This window comes from Strix uralensis, chromosome 3 (assembly GCF_047716275.1).
Source record: "Strix uralensis isolate ZFMK-TIS-50842 chromosome 3, bStrUra1, whole genome shotgun sequence".
In the NCBI taxonomy this organism is placed as follows: Eukaryota; Metazoa; Chordata; class Aves; order Strigiformes; family Strigidae; genus Strix; species Strix uralensis.
The window spans coordinates 34,066,805-34,083,825 of record NC_133974.1 but is presented as its reverse complement, the minus strand read 5'-3'; the positions used below and the strand labels follow the sequence as shown (position 1 = coordinate 34,083,825).

Genomic DNA, 17,021 nt, shown 5'->3' with positions numbered 1-17,021 from the left:
GTTTGGATGGAGAAGGATGAATTTAAATAGGTTGATTGAAGAAAAATAACAACGTCCCCCCAGAAAAACTTGGCTCTTAAAGTCAAACCTAATAACACCTGTGTTAAAACACATACTACCTGCTTTATGGCTGTTGTCCATAGCTTTGTTGTAACCAAAACTCTGAGAATGGAAACGTTATGTATGAGGTTGCTATCGAAAGATCTGGGTAAAGATTAATTTCTACTATGTTCACTTTCTGAAGGATAGATTTCCTGGTGAGGTTAATATCGCCAGCAGTATTTTTCATGTGTTGAGACCTTGTGTCATAGGTTGAATTTGTAAGTATGTCTGTTTCCTTGTGAGAAGTGAAGGAAATACTAAATGTTAAATGCAGTGTCTGTGATTCCTAATAGATCATTAGCTCTTTGCCGTTACCATTGAAAACTAATTAATAGCTCTTACTCTTAATTAAAAATTTACTTATAAACTTAGAGCCCTGGCAGTGCTGCTGTACATTCCGAAGCTATTTTCTCAGTGCTGCTTTTGTAGCTAAAATCCCCTTCCCTAACTGTGAAGTCAGATGTGGTGCTCAAGCTGCGTTTGCAGACAAGTAACTGTCCTGCCACTCTATAGGGTTAGGAGCTATTAAACCCTGGGGGGGTGTTATCCGAGGGGGTGTTTTCATCAGGGCTGTGTCCACCAACGTGCAAGTGCTTTGAATGCTAAAAAGAGATCCTGTGGTTGAGTTTTGTTTATTTTAGTACAATAGATACAAGTGCTGCATGTGATTTGTTTCACTGAGTCTTTAGAAAGCTGAGTGAAGAAGTGTCTGTACTTTCTGTACAGTTGACAGAAGGATGAGGCAAAAAATCCAAAGTAACTTTAAGGGTTGGAGCATGCAAATGCCTGACCTGTGGCTGCTCTGATGCCCAGTAGCCCAGAATTGGCACCTGCTCCATCAGTATGACCTGCAGGGAAAGGCCATGCAAGGTGCCCTCCAGCCACCTCGGAGGACAATGAGCAGAGTGCCTCAGTGACCAGCGGGACATGTAGAGAGAGATCTGCCATGCAGGTCAGCTTTTATAGATGCTTAGGTCTTGGGGCTAGCTGGGTGAAGGTGTTGATCCATTTGTGTTATTTGCAGTTGCAAACACTGTCCTGGAATCAGATGTCTGAGCAGGGCCCACTTTTCCAAAGGGGTCATCTTGCTGATTTATTTGGAGGAGTGATATGAACGTGTTGCTCTCCTGGGTGGCAGGAGCTCCTGGGCTGAGCCTGTCCTGTTGAAATTGCTGGACAAAGCATGATGGTATGACCACAAGGACACAGGCATTCAGCTGGGGTAACAAAAGCTAAGTTTTGGTTTGTGGCTGAGACAGACCTAGAGGGGATTGAAACATGAACGCTTCTTGTCCTAGTGTCTGTATTGTACAAAATGGTTTCTGGTGGGGCTGGTCCATTCCCAAACTCCTGATTTTATTGTTGGGATAAAGGACAGATCTGGAAGTTGCACTTTTTGGAAAGCACCTTCCTGAGTTTTGGCATTTGAGGTGTGACAGGGCGAGCAGGCGATCTGAGAACTGTGAGGAGGTTTGGATGTGCGGTACTAGTTCAAGCAATGTTACGAAGGCTTCCATATTGGTACACGTACAAACTGGCAGTAAGTTGTGTGCTTGAAGGGTAGCAGCAGCTGAGCATGGATGTTTAAAGTTTTATTCGTATCTAAAACTCCATCAGGCACCTAAACCCTTGAGGGTTAAGAGGGAAAGCCTTATGAAGGTGATGGTTGATGTTCTTTGTATCTGCATTCCTAGATTACTCTGAGGAGGATAATGCGAAGCCATTCACTGGAGATTATGGCATTGCATGAAAGGAATGTAGCATTGAGCCATAAATTAACAGAAACAGGAAAAACTCATTCTCTACTCCCGTTTGTTAATCCAGCTGTTTGCATATAGAACCCTTTGCACCAAGAACTTGTGCTGCATAAATGTACCTTTTGTAGTAACAGAACTTAGTGCAGCAAGTACATTTTGCAAAGAAAAGTTTCCCCTTTTCTTTTGAATTCAGGTGTGTAGAAAAGAAGTTATGCATTATTCTCTAAGACTATTTTTGCCTGTAACACTTCATGTTGAATAAAACAGGACGATAGTGTGGTCTTGATCAGCATTAGTCCAACAGATGCCTTTCCTCTGTAACCATTTGAAATTTAAAAGAAGCATAAGTTGGAGTGCAAATGTAGATGGGTTTAGTTGCATTTTAACATACTCACCGGTCAAGGTGAGCCCAAGCCATCCTAATGTGACATGCTTGACATAATCCAAAGGGGATTAGTTATTAATACATCTAAAAAATAAAGTCCTTGCTTCAGTGTTTTTCTTCAATGACACATGTTCAAAATTAAAGCTTTTGTAGCAGGTTGATTATAAACTTTCTATGTGTCTAAGCAACTGAGAGCTGTTCTTGGAGCTGTCGAGATATGTTCTAATAGCTCTAATTTGTAGGTGACTACGAAAGCTATATTTATCCACTGGGGATTTTTCTCTGGTAATAAATATCAAGAAAGTTTTTTGGATAGGAAACCATTTCGCTGGTGTCCTGTCCCCTTTTCTGTTCTTTATCTGTAACTTCTGGGCAATTATTCCTGCCCATCGGGAGCAATATTCAGTTACATCACTTGTTTGCATCTGTAGAAGGTTGTGTGGGAGTAGCACTTAGGGTAGCTCTTTGATTTATACTGGAAATTTTGGGGTGAAAGTGGGGAAGGAGTATAATTTTGAGATCCCAATGCCTGAAGCTAGCAGTAGAGTTTCTTCTGTCCTTGTGCCCTCTTCTTACGTGCCCCCCATCCCTGGTCCCTCACATGCAGCTCTGGTCAGTCTAATGTTTTCTCCTCTCTTCTTAGGACTGAATAGTTTATCTTTTTAACTTGATGGATGTTTGTTCCATGTGCATATTAGTCTCTTGTAGCTTCTGCTTCTGGAAAGCTGGGAGGAAAGACCTTTTCACGCTGATGAGAATACAGGTTAAGAGAAATTTGAAAGTATAACATTAACAGGATTCAGGTTCGTGGCCCTGTCAGTATGATGTCAGCATTTTATCCGATAGGTCAGAGTATTTAATTACAAACTGTGGGAACAAGCAAGTGTTTAACTACCTTGAAGCTGATGTTCAGCCTCCTTCTGTTCCCTCAGGCTATAAGCCTGGTTTGATTATACCCAGGGAAAGGGAAGGCTGTTGGAAATAAATGAAGAATGGGACTTGAGTAGGTGTATTGCTCCAGTCTGTATGTGTGCAAAGGTTAATGCATTTGCTGCACAAGAAACTCTAAGTTTTGTTCCTTAAATGTTGCTTTTATATTTTACTTGCGTAGTGCTATGATAAACAAGCATTTTCTGAATTACTTTAGCATGCGATGTTGTTAAAGTTGCTTTCTGCACACTTACTGGATGTGTTGCTTAACACAGTATCCCAGAAGTTCTCTCGCACCTAGCACTGATTTCTGGTAATGTTCAGGTACCTTCGGGACAAGAGTAATAAATGCATTGCACAACCTCATAGGTAAAATGTGTAAGCTGAAGCCTTGCAGACTCTTCTGCAGTGTCTGGAGCCATTGCAGTTCACTATGGAACACATTAAGAAGAAATAGTCTTGTGGTCAGAGACTGTAATTGTTTTGATCTACTGGAGATGAAGGACAAACATTATGATTGTGCTAATTATTCTGAGAGTCTTTATGTCCAGTTGTGTGTTTGAGTTCTGTACAAGGGAAGGGGTAACAGGGAGAGGAAAAAGCCCTTCCCTGTATTTGCAAGGAAGTTGGGATGGGTGCTGTGTCCTGCCTATGTGCAACCAGAGCTGATTCCTGCATTAATTTCCTGACCCTGAAATCGGAAATATGAGGGTAAACTTGCAGCATGTGAGGTGTGGGTCACTGGACCAACACAAGGATCAGAGTTCAAGTCCCTGCTTTTCTTCAAGAGTACAGGAGGGTATAAAATACATTCCCCAGAGATGTGACTTCAGAGCAAATTACATGTCCTGTATAAAGGACATAAGAAACCTAAGTTAGAAGACAGTTTGCAAAATACAGGACAAGAGTCTAGAAATTCTTGGAGGATGTTGGGGCAGAGTTTTGTGTTTGAAGATAGTTCTGGTCAGCCCAAACATACATTCCTTTCTGTGTGCAGGGATCTCAGATATGGATCACCCACTGCCTGTAGTGTGTCCCCTGTGCCAGAGGCTTGTTCTCACTGCAGCTGTATTTTGCTTCCCTTTGAATATGGACAATGAGGTTGTGTAAGTTGTGTACTATAGGCAGTTTGTTCACCCTGTTAAATCTGAGTAAATGTTCTTTGCTAAGCTTGGGTAATGCTTCTCCCAAATAACCATGAGAAGAAGTTATTGCCATTGGGGGCTGTTTCCTTGTTCACTCTTTATTCTTGTGCTGACCTAGTCAATGGTCTTTGTATTTCTCTGAAATAGAAAACCAGTGACTTAAGCATTCTGCATTGGGAAGTGACACAGCGATACATGCTTATGAACAGCTTCAGGCCAGTCACCTACTGCGTTCCATGGTGGAACAGCAACCGGCATGGCACTCAGCTCTGCCAACAAGTAGAGTAATGCTCTGAACCACCTGGGCGTCAGCTGATACAAAAGGACAGTTGAGCCTATTGCACCTTTCTTTCTGTCCAGTGCTTAAGGTTTGTGGGCTTCATAGTGATGCCCTTGTGACACTGAACTGTAGAGTAGTAAACCACACTGTACTGATCACTGATTCTATAGCAAAGCACTGATATCCCTCTTTAGCCTTCACTTGTTGCTGGAGCTAGTTGATAGACAGAGAAGATGTGTTTATCAAAGGCATCCTCATTTCACGTGGTCACATACAGAACTGGTTCAAGTACCTTCAAAAGGTGTCAGGAGTGCAAATCAATAAATAATCTATTCTGAGTATATACATTTCAGTTAATAAGCCCTGCATTTCTTTTGCTTTTGTCATGTGCTCATAACTATCGTGTGTATTCTTCTCCTTCTGCAGATTGGTTTACTTTAGTTCCCCTTATTGTGTTGTTTCCACGCCCTTTTCTTCTCAATCTCTATTTCTTTGGTTTTCTCCTAATAATCTAGTTCTCTCTTGGGTGTCTGTCCATCTGTCTATTTGCATGGAGGTTCTGTATGTCCCTTTTCCTCCAGAGTGATTGCATGAATAAATTCCTTCTCTGTCTTAAAGGCTCAACTAGGAGGACTCTGAGGATTTTGCTTTTCTGAAGTGATGCTCAACCTCAGATTTATTGTATCATTGGTTTTGGTTGTGTAATTTGTATATTTCTTAAGATAATAAATAAAAGAAGTCATTATGCCTATTTCTGGTGGGAAATTTAACTGTTTCAGTATAGGTTCTTATGCTGCCTTAACAGTTAACCTTTATCTCGTCTAATTGAGACAGCTGCATTCAGGAGTAACCTGTGACTTTAAACACATTCAAAGTTTTAAACGACTATACCAGAAAAGAACACAGTTTTAATAATGGTTGTTAAAAGCTATCTGACTTCTTGAAGACAGTCCTAATAATGAGACCTGTGTGATCTGAACTACTGAACTTGTGGAATTACAATAACTTCTGTTCATGTGTGTGATACAGATTCCTGGAAATCTGAGGAGCAGTCTTCAGCGGCCGAAGAATGCAATTCTCCCCGGACGTGTGTGTATGTCTCATGAAGGGGACTGAAGTAGGATCAGCTGGTATCCAGGAAGTAAGTTCTTGGATTTTTTTCTCCAGATACATTTCTACTGAGGTGCACCATAGTATTCATTCACCTGGATGGATTAAAAACTGATTAAAATCCCCAATGATTAGACACTGGGGAGAGACTTTTGGGAAGAGGCTCAAGAAAATGCAGTATATGTTGTTCATACTTTTATCAGTAGTTTTGACATCTTGTTCCCAGACGTTTGGATGTTCTGTCTCTTATTTGGTGCATAATTTCAACTGTTTGTCTGCAACTGCCTGCTCAGCGCAGGGGGAGCCTGCTTCTTCAGGCATTTTAGAGTGAGTTCAAGTGCAGTTGGGAGAATTGGGTTCATTGGCAACAGTTGGAGATACTCATGCTGTATCATAACAGCTGTGAACTTGAGTTCATATAAGTAATGTGTGCTTAACCTTCCTGTGCTGTCAGTGACAGGAAGAGGAGGAATAATGTTTTCCCATATTTAATGATGATCTTAAGTTTTTTGACAAGCACATTTGAAAATGTATATTACAAAGCAACTTAGGAAACAGTTGTCACAAGTTAAGTTTTTCAAGTTCTGTGCAGTCTTGAATTTCCATTTTTATCTGTTGATATTGCAGTGTTATTGTAATATGATTAAAAACTAATTTACTTGTTTGAGGTTGCATATCATCTCATCTGTATGGAAGGTGATGGGAAATGTAGAGGCCCAGTTTTCAAATTTTGATTTAGTTGCTTTTTTTGTGTGGTGTTTTTTTGTTTTCTCTATCACCAATAATGCAGTCATCTGGCTTGGAAATTTCAGGAGAGTAAGAGAAAAACATTTTAGTTTTTTAATTTTTGTTTTTAACTGAACAGCGCTTAAGCGTCATCAGTTTGCACCTTTCTCCTTCTGTGACATGAACTGTAAATTCATGAAGACATTGAAAAGTTAGAACATGGTTCCTTTTTCCTTACCTGTATTTGTTCAAAACCTTATCAAGATCAGCATGTATCAAGCCCTGTTGATTAATATTCACGTCTTGGACACTTTGTGCCTAAACACCTCCATAAGAATACTGTACAAATTAAAAACCAGAGCAGTAAAAATAACTGATGGCATTCTTTTGCCTAGCAGTCCACAGTGTGTGATAAAATGCCTCACAGTTTTAGATTGACCTTGCCTTGACTTTTGTACAGATATAATCTGTTTGATGTCTTTTAAAAGCGGAAGGGAAGACATACATGGAGTAGAATTGCACATTGTTGCTGACATAATGTCCTTCATCTAATTAATTCAAAGTAGTAGGATTTTATAGTTTCCCTACTTTTTCCCCCTTTAATTTGCAGATATTAGGCTGGTACATTTACAAATGAAAGGCTAAGCTCTGCTTCATGACTAGCTGTAATTAAGCTGAAATCTTATATTTCTGCAATCGGTGAATGGCATCCAAGGATTTTTTTTTTGGTAACTTTTTTTTATTGCCTTGCAAGGTGACTATTTGTGTTTTTCTCAGCTGACTTGTGATAAGCAAGGTGGAACTTGTCAGAAGAGGAACTCTCTTTTTCAACAGTATTGTTATAGGAAATCTGTTTTCTTACGCTCCTGTCCTTTGGTAGACCTCATGTAGGGATGTCAGTACCTCCTTGTGTTGGCAGCTTTGTGAAGTTGGGGACCTTACTGAGAGTTTCATAGCTTGTCATGGTAGCTCTCTTAAGGAGAGTGCGAGTAGATCCCGTGGCTGTGGCATGGTATATAGATGCCAAGTGCTAGGAATTTCGGGAATGTAGAGTTGTGCAGCACTGATAAAGTTTGCTTTGTCTCCTTAGTGACTTGACCCATTGAGAAAATGTGGTTCCCTAGGAAGCTTTAATAGCTCAAAGTTGGTATTGAATAAAGGGAAAGGCCCCAGCATAATTCTGCTTGTTTTCACCTGCTGCCTGAAAGATTAATTTTCTTAACCTTAGTACAGAAAATATAACCCTGAGTTTTGAAAGTGATTTATAGAGATCCTTCACACTTATCAGTTTGAGTAAATACGCCGCAGGCTTCTGCGTTCCAGCTATGGTCTTTTCATAACCTACTCTGTTTACAGTGTGGCAATTTCATTTGGGGGCAAAAAAGTTTCAAGGAAAAAACACCTTCTAATTAGAGTGATAGAATTGCTCTGCTTGCCTGCTGCGGTTTCATATGACTTCAGAAAAATAGTTGAGTGATTAATCTTTAATTTTCCCCATCATTAACTTAATAAGGAAACAGGAGATAGAATGAAAAACAAACAGCAGAACTGTACAACCAGGACGTTATTATGCCAAATCTTTTTGGCTTTTTCATTTGGTGAGAAATGCCATTCTGCCAACTACATGAAGTGTAGCAGCAACTGGTTAGCTCAGATAACTTGTAGAAATCTTCTAACGGGTTTGAACTTTATCAAAGACTTTGCAGAGCTTGCTACACGACTTCCTCCCTCTTACCCCCCCAGACCCCTGTGGCACCCACTTTTCTGTGGGGAAGGAAGCCATCCCAGACACTGTAGTGACATACCCTTAGAAAGGGTTTGGTTCTGTTTTCATGCCAGTTGCTATCTTTAGTCACTGCTGATGATAAGCAAACTTAGTTGTGGAGTAATGCAGTTTTTGTAATAAACGTGACAGGATTGCTCTGGTCTCTTGGAGAACAAAACAAATGCAACAGTGGCAGCAGGCTGCTCCTTTCATACATCTTTATTTTAATACTTACCAGATGTAAAATAGGCAGTATAATTCTAGAACTGTAATGCTTGAACAGAAAATATGCCTGGCTGTTTGCAAATATTCTTCTGGAAGTCGCACTTTATTTCATTTGTAAATGCTTAGGCAAATAGTCCCGTGTACATCTGCGGGTAGCAATGCAGCAACAAAAGTTGTAGTGATTGTAACTAACCTGCTCCGAGGCCTCTGCATGTTAATAATATAAACAGCTGAGGAATGTGTATTGCTGTTGACAGTGAGCGACTGTAAACATCCTCGACTGGAAGCTGTGAAGCAGCAGATGGGGCTTTCAGTCGGATGTTTGCAGCTGCCAACTGCCACAGACGTCAAGAAATGTTTGACACCTAAAGCATAGCTGTCTGTTTAAAACTTCTATTCCATTTGGTTTATCACAGACATACGAATTTAGGCCAAACTTTTCTATGTACTGCTTAATCTTTCTTGTGTTGTCTGTGTCTGAATATCTAGACTAGTCATCCAGTCTCTGGTAGCTAAAAGAGCAAAAAATGGAATCAATTAGGTTATATTTATAACTGCAAACTCAATTCTGAGTTTGCAGAGGTGAGTTTCTTTACAGCTTTTTTGGCTGTACAGGTTTCTTGGCTTCATTTCTAGACTCCACTACAAAGTTTTTACAAGATTATTTTGCGTGTTTAGCATCTCTGCAATGGTTCATTTAGAATTAGAAATCCTAAGCCTTGTAGGAAGCAATCACTTACAGGAGTTCTGGAAACTAGAAATGCACCAATTAGAGCAACTGTGGAAAAAAAGTATATTTAAAAAAAAAAATTTTCCTGGAAGAGGCCCAACCCTGCAAAATGATGGGGAGGTCAGGGAGACCTCATGTGACCGGGTTCACATCTGAGGAATCATGGCATCTCAGCTGTTTGAGGTTCAGTGATCCTCCCCCTTCTCCCTTTCCTTTCATTCTCCTTCCCTCCTCCCTTTCAAAAAAAAAAAAAAAAAAAAAAAAAGAGGAGGAAGTGCTGAAAGCTGATTCATCCTTTTCTAGAAGTCAGTTGAGACAATTTCAAGACTCTAGTCCTGCCAACTAGTTTTATGTGTGGGTGGACCCCTGTGCTTAAATATGACCCCAGGACATAGAGAACAGTTTATGCGATTGGGACAGTATTTAACGATTGCTATCATACCAGAAAAAGAGCAGCAAGGTTGTAGCACATAACTGATTTAAGTTGATACTGAAAGCACTAGTGTATTCACTCTTGAGAGAAGATATGCATCTTGTTGGTATGTATGTTAAATATCTATGTCTTGGGTAAAGAGAGTTTTGTTGTTAACTTCTTTTTTCTTGTCAGTATCCTTGTTTCTCAAATATATATGCATGTTCCTATAAAAGTGTGAGGGGGCATAATCTAAATATTAATCTGTCTCTTTATATTTCACATAAAATACAGATAACCTAAGAGTCTCTGGAGCTTCTGACTTTTTTTTTTTTTAAAGGAGCTAATGTCCTGGTCAGAGTTCTTATAAAACATTATTGACATGTAGGTAGCTAAAGCGATGTCTGCAATGTCAGGAAAGCATGCTCTGTATTTGATGAAACTTCACTAATCCATGCTTTACAAATAGCTTTCGATGTAGATTTGTACACTTGCCATAGATTCAGATTATTGTATTTCAGCAGCGCTTGAAGGCTTCTGTTAGGATTAGCACTATACATCATCTCGCACGCTTCACCGTCTGTAGTAAGGTACAAGTTCTCCCAACAAGGGATTACAGTCTAATTCAAGACCAATGGTATTAAAGTGGAATCCAGATGATGTGGGCAGGGGACAAATGGGAAGAGTGAGAGGAAAACCAGGGGGACAGAGGGATGAGTTTAGGAGTAGTTATCTCTGTGTGTGTTAGGTGGCTTTGAGTTGTTTGCTTAATTAAAATGGAGGAAGATGGAAAACATATCTGCTTAACCAGTTAGTCTGGCTAAAAATATCTTGAAAGATGATGGTTTGGTTGGATGGTGTGTGGATTTGAAGTTAAAGCAGACACTGACAAAGCTGTGTTTTTAGGTTGATCTTTTTTTATTAAGTACAGCAGAGGGAGCAGGTGAAATGGGCAGAGGTTTCCAAAAGCCTTTTCTTGCAAATCTAAGAAACTCTGAAAAGGTTGTAGTGAACTCAGAAGAAGAGGCAATAGGAATACAACATTTGACTTAAAAGTATTGCAAACTTAGTGATGTACAGACCCATGTTCAGGGCCAAAGTAGATGTCAGAGGTAGGGCTTACATTCATTGTAGAAGTAGCTGAATTTTCTGTGAGTATCTATGGCAAAAGAGAGATGGGCAATACTGACAACAGTCAGGTTATATTTGTGAATGATAGAGGTGGGTGTTACTGTTGACAAAGTAGGGCAGTAATGGAGAGCTGTGGCTCAACAAATAACAAGTTTTTGGGTGAGTCCTTCTGCAACCTTTCTGGGCTTAAAACTGGCTTTATTGACAACCCAGAGAACTTCCTAAGTGACCTTGTAATTAAATTCATGAAACTTGGACACACTTGAGAAACACTATCTAGACAGAGGATTCTTGACATAATCTCCTCATCTGGAAAGCTTCGCTATATATTTGAAGAAGAGGGTTGAGCAATAGGAAGGAACTTGCTTAGGCAGAGTATTTAATATCAAAAGCATTAAGTACCTCCTGTGAAGATTTACATATTGATAATATTTGTGCTTTGGCAGGAAATTCTTTCAATACCCATTCTATTACTCTTCTTCCTGAATTACGTACTGTCTCAAAGTTCAGTGTGTTTCCTCTTGGAAAATGTAGTATGTTGGGACTATTTTCTTCAGCCTCTAATCTCACTACATGCACACAAGTTTTCTTCCAGAAAAACAGCTTCAGACATGTAACCCGTTCTTCTGCCAGCTACCTCTTAAAACCTGCTAGGACTAAACTTCAGAAGAACAGTGGTCCTTAATTTCTGTCTGTGGTCGAAGCTGGCTGCTAGCTTTGTGTTACCCTAAATGCTGGTCTTACCTGGGACTTGTTGAAGTCACTGTCTCACTTGGGAGGCAGGGTCTCGCTTTCAGGCCCTGGCTTCCAGATTTGGGTAGGTCAAGTCAAGCCCTCTTCACCCCTCTACTGAATTAATGGATGTATTCTTTAAAAAGATGCTTCCCTCCCTGGCCCTGTTTGAAAGGGAAGAGCAGCTCTTGTCTGAGGGGTCCTGGTTTTCCCTCTGCAGAAGTTCTGTCTGTCGGCCAGGAAGGAAGGAAGGAAAAGGGCAGGCAACCAGTGCTACTTGCCCATGCATGCTGTTTATGGAAATCATCTTTAAAATGACGGAGCAGCTGTTGGAAAAGGCACAATCCATCTGCCTACATATGCACTTGTTATGAAGAGAATACAGTTGATGATGTGAATGGAAAGCTTTCAGTACTGAGCTGCTGTTCCTACTCAAGTCACACTCAAAACCGTAAATTGTTCAGATATATGCTTTAACTCTTTGTTTGAAAAGTGACAGTGTTTAATAGCCACGCTTCTTGGGGAGTTTTCTTTGTTAATGATATGTGAAATAGGCGTTATACAGTGTGCTTGTTTTGTTTAAAAACACAGTGAAAGAAGATGAACTAATCCTGTACTTCTACAACAAATCTGAATTGGAAAGGATGATTCTTTTGAGTTGAATTGGGCATATAACTTTTTTCCTTTAAGCAGTAATTTATAGACCAAGATGCATGAAATCACTCCTTTTTTTTTGTACTGATATATACAGACTGTTCTGTTTTTTCCTAAAGCTTCAAACAGTTATTATGAAACAAATAAACGAACAAAGGATATGAGAAGGAAGCCACGTGCCGTGCAGTGACATAGTATTTTTCCAGATGATGGCTTGAGGCATCTTTTTAGCTGTGAATGTAAACATAGCTGCTTTTCTTTAACAATACTTCTCTTGATTTAATATGGATAGGCAGAATTTTGCTTCGATTCAGACTTCCTGTCATTGGCACTTGATTTTTCTTGTGCGAAAATTGGAGATGTTTCCTGTAACTTTCTGATTGTGTTGCTGAAGGTTTTTTTTTCCTCCTCCCTTGTATGCCTTTTGATTAAATACATACCTCCTTTGATAATGCAGAGCATAGAAAACTATCTCCAGAGCTTCTGCCTATAGCAAGGTGAGAATATCAGTGGAAGAGCGGGCTATTGCTCAGAGATTTTTTTTTTTGCAGCCTTCTTGGCATCTAGGTGTATTTCAGTCAATAGTTGGTCTTTCAGCATCTGCCTGGAGGAGCTCTGAGCCATTCTGTCCTCTTCATTGCACTTTTAAAAAAAAATTTATTCTTGTTTTGTGTAAGGGCAGAGGATTTACTTTTAGCTCTCCAGGGTACAGAGATCTCTTGTCTCTTTGCTTTCACCAGATCACTCATCTCTTTGCCTTCCCCTGACTCACCTTTATTCATTAGATGCAACTTAAACTGCTTGCTTTTGTCTTCAAGGCTGTCACAGCCTATACGTGTATTGACTCTCACATCCAATTGTCCTGTAATGCTATTCTCCATTATTGGCTTGAACTTTTTATATCTTTTTCAGACTTTTAAAAGTTTTTTTGCTCAACTGCAGAAATAAAAGGCTAATCAGTCAACAACCTTTCTAACTACTTCATTGTAGTAAAGCTTTGGGAAGAGTTTGTGCACTCTTCTGAAGGCCATAGGCTGTTAAGAGATCTTCTTACAATAATGTTTATACTTTTTTTTTTCCCTTGCCCTCATCACCTTCTGTATACTTTGAGAGTAGGATTAATATTTTCTTATTGCAGTGTTGACTTTGTAGAGTTGATAGCTGCATTTCTGATCTGTGCTGCCATTTGTGGGGAAACAGTCTGCTTTATCCTATGCAGAATGGTGAAAACATTTTACTTCCTCCAGAAAGGTTTTCACCGTTCTGCACAGCAACATGTGTATCCTTTATGTTCCTTTATATGTATTTTTATGTATTTGTATGTATATATGCTTGAAACTAATTGTATTAAGAAATTCTACTACACAAGGCTGATATACTCTGCCTTGTATTTTTATTTGTGTACAAATGTGAATACACACACATACATGTGTATGTGTATCAGGGAAGAAGGAGAAGAAAGAGGCAAAGAGTAAACCAGCCTGGTGTTCTAAAATTTCTTAGTACAATTAGTTTCAAGCATTCTAACTGTGTTTTATTTGTGACATTATTCCATGGAATATGTGCTCATCTGAAGCTCTTGCTTGAAAATTATTAGGTTACAAAAAAAGTAAAGTAACTGAATATTTAGTCTGTTTACATTAAGAACAAATGCTGCTGTTCCTTTGGAGCAAGGATCTTATTAGTGAGATCTGATATATGGAGGCTAGAATGATCTGTGAAGTTCCTCTATTTTGATTGTCAAAAGCTATGTAACCTTGAAGCCATTCCACACATCTGATGCAATTCTGGGATTCATAGCAGTGATTAGTCCTATAGCTATAAATGCTCATCATCAACATCCTGAAATGTTTTCAAAACATACGGAGGGGATTTTAACACCTTAAACTAAACGGTGGTAAAATAAAGAAAGCCTACATGAGACACATTTACAACAGTACTTACTATCTCATAGAATCACGGAATGGTTTTGATTTGGAAGGCACCTTAAAGATCATCTAGTCCCAGCCCTCCTGCCATGGGCAGGGACACCTTCCACTAGACCAGGTTGTTCAAAGCTCCATCCAACCTGACCTTGAACACTTCCAGGGAGGGAGCAGCCACAGCTTCTCTGGGCAACCTGTTCCAGTGTCTCACCACCCTCACTGTAAAGAATTTCTTTCTTACATCTAATCTAAATCTACCCTCCTTCAGTTTAAAACCATTACCCTTTGTCCTATCACTACACTCCCTGGTAAAGAGTCCCTCCTCATCCTTCCTGTAGGCCCCCTTTAAGCACTGGGAGGCTGCTATAAGGTCTCCCTAGAGCCTTCTCTTCTCCAGGCTGAACAACCCCAACTCTCTCAGCCTGTCCTCACAGGGGAGGTGCTCCAGCCTCCTGATCATCTTTGTGTCCTCCTCTGGATCTGCTTGAGCAAGTCCATGTCCTTCTTATGTTGGGGGCCCTGGAGCTGAATGCAGTATTCCTTGAAACTGTACCTGCTATGAGTGTCTTTCATATGAATAGTGATGTCCCTTGAGACACTCCAGCCAGTAACTGGAGCTTCTATATAATGCATGGAAAGCAGTGAAAGGAAGGAAACCAGCTTAGGACCTAGACTTACAGGGCAAGACCCAGCTAGGAGCAGTGGGGAAAAGAGTATAAACCAACACTTGAACAGCTCTGCAGGGTTCACTCAATGTCCTGTCTGCTAAACCATGATAAACCTTTTCCAGCTCTTTTCTAAGAAGTTTGCATGTACGGCAGCATCTTCATAAATATTTCGAAGATACAGGTCAGACCCATTTCAAATGGCTGTATATATTCTGCAGAGCTTGTTAGATGAGGCCCAGGACTGTGACCTTGCAAATGTACAGCTCTGACCAAAGGTGGCCCTGGAAAAGGTATAGCAGCCATTTGACAGGTCACATAAATACAGGTATTTGGGAATCAGCTAAGTACCTCAAAAATTATTAATAGCTTATTTTCTGAGCAATTAAGCTTCTTCACAAAGAAACAAATAGGAATTAACATTCTGAAAGTAATTATGGTGTTGTCTTAAGGTGGATAAAACACTAGAGATGTGATTTCTGTCCCACAGTGGGTTTGTGTGGTTATCATTACCTTTGAATACTTTGTGAGGATCTAATTGTTCATGAAAGTAGGAAATACCTCTCATATTGCTGAACTTACCTACAGCTATGCTGTAGTTAAATATGTCTGAGCTAGACTTACGTTAGGCTTACTTTAGGTTTACGTTAATGATGGAGAGGCCCTTTTACAGGACAATTTATATTATTTATTTTAGATATATATTTAGGAATTGGATGACTTGTCCCCAGTTGGCCCTGCTTATTTCTCTCCTTTTATCTTCAAAGTCAGTCTAGGATAACTAGCTCAGGTGTGGGTATCTTGGCTTATAGAAGTCCGTATGTGGTCAGACGAATACAATATTTTTCTCTCGGAAGAGGAAATTCAAAAGGTAGAAAGCTTTTGAACAACATAAGGTGAAAGATAAAATATGAACAGAAAAAGCGGGGCACTTTGGAATGGCTTACAAAAATCTTACTAGTTGTGGAAGAATCCACAATCAAGGGAGATAGCAAAGATAAAATGTCTGAGAATAGACGTGGAAATGGCTCTCAAAAATACTCTTTCCCTTCCTGCTGCCACCAGAAATCCCTAAATAGATGGCTGTCAGCTTTTATTCCATGAATATAAATTAGCAGCTAATGAAGTAATGTATAAAATTAGTAAGAAAATGAAAGGGAGGGAGGGAGGTCAGCTGGACAGTCAGAGAAAGAACGATTTCTTTTTTTTTTTTTATTAGAAACAAAAGTAACTTTAATGTTGGTGCTCTGTGACCAGGTAAAAGTCAGAGTCACAGAGTAGTGCCTAAAGACAGCAATACTAGATAGATTTGTCATTCTTATGGAGGCTGTCAAATAACCAACCACCAAAAATTAAAAATTTATTATTAACACAATTAACTAGCTTTCCACAAATTACAGATTCGAATTTCTGTGAGAGAAAAACAGAACAACTTCCTAGGGTTTAACAACAACCCAAAACGCTTTATCACTCACCTGACAAGTGAGGGCTCTCAACCTCGAGGACCTGCTCAGGGCAGCATCCTGACCCAAGGCACCTTGAGGAGCTTCCTTGGGCATCATCCCGACCCAAAGGGAGAGTCCTCGATCACAGCGTACTGCCCCAGGTGACTCCATTTATACCCAGGCCGAATCTGACCTGTAGTCAATAGCAGCTCCCATTGGCCAAAGGCCCCAACTACCGTGAAGCCCCAAGAACAAAAGCAATCAGGAGTTGCTACACTTCAGCAGCCAAGAAGCCTTATTTTCATTGGGCGGGTACACCTGTCACAGTCAGGTATGTGGTTAAAAAGCTAGATTTTAGTCACATACAAATGTTGATGGCATTCTTTCCACTTTAGCAAGCCAGGAGGATGTTTAACAGAAGCTATTAAAATATGCCATAATTTATAAGATGCCAATAACTTGTATGATGAAGTTAGGGAGGAGTAATGTGAGAAGCTCTGTGGACTGCTAATCTAAACTCCAGATTACAGATAGAAACTAAATTGTGCTGGAGTTTATAACTGGGTGAGTAGAGTGTATGACTGCTTATAGGCTGTCAGCTTGACGTGGTTACTGAAACAGGACTTGGGCCAAAGTAGGTAAGTGGAGTAGGTCATACTGGAAAATGGAAGTCATCTACTGTATCTTTTTTTTTATTTCATGTTAAATCAGACAGATTAGTAGCCTCATATAAACACCAGCCTTTATGATGTATTTCAGGATATTGGATTTGGCAAGCTAAACATCCTGATGGAAAAAACTGATATAGGAAAAAGTATAGATAAGATGTATCAGACGGATTAAAAATTGGTGAACAGATTTAAAACTATAATTACCAATGAAGAATCATCATGAAGTAGTAT

At 39.8% G+C, this 17,021-nt stretch overlaps 1 long non-coding RNA gene across 1 annotated transcript in view; it reads left to right on the top strand.

The window, feature by feature from the left end:
* LOC141940639 (uncharacterized) overlaps positions 1 to 17,021 on the top strand; it is a 40,470-nt gene that overhangs the window by 1,839 nt on the left and 21,610 nt on the right. The window contains exon 2 of the long non-coding RNA XR_012628047.1: positions 5,629 to 5,740. This is a non-coding gene — a long non-coding RNA (uncharacterized LOC141940639). The remainder of the gene's footprint in view (positions 1 to 5,628; positions 5,741 to 17,021) is intronic.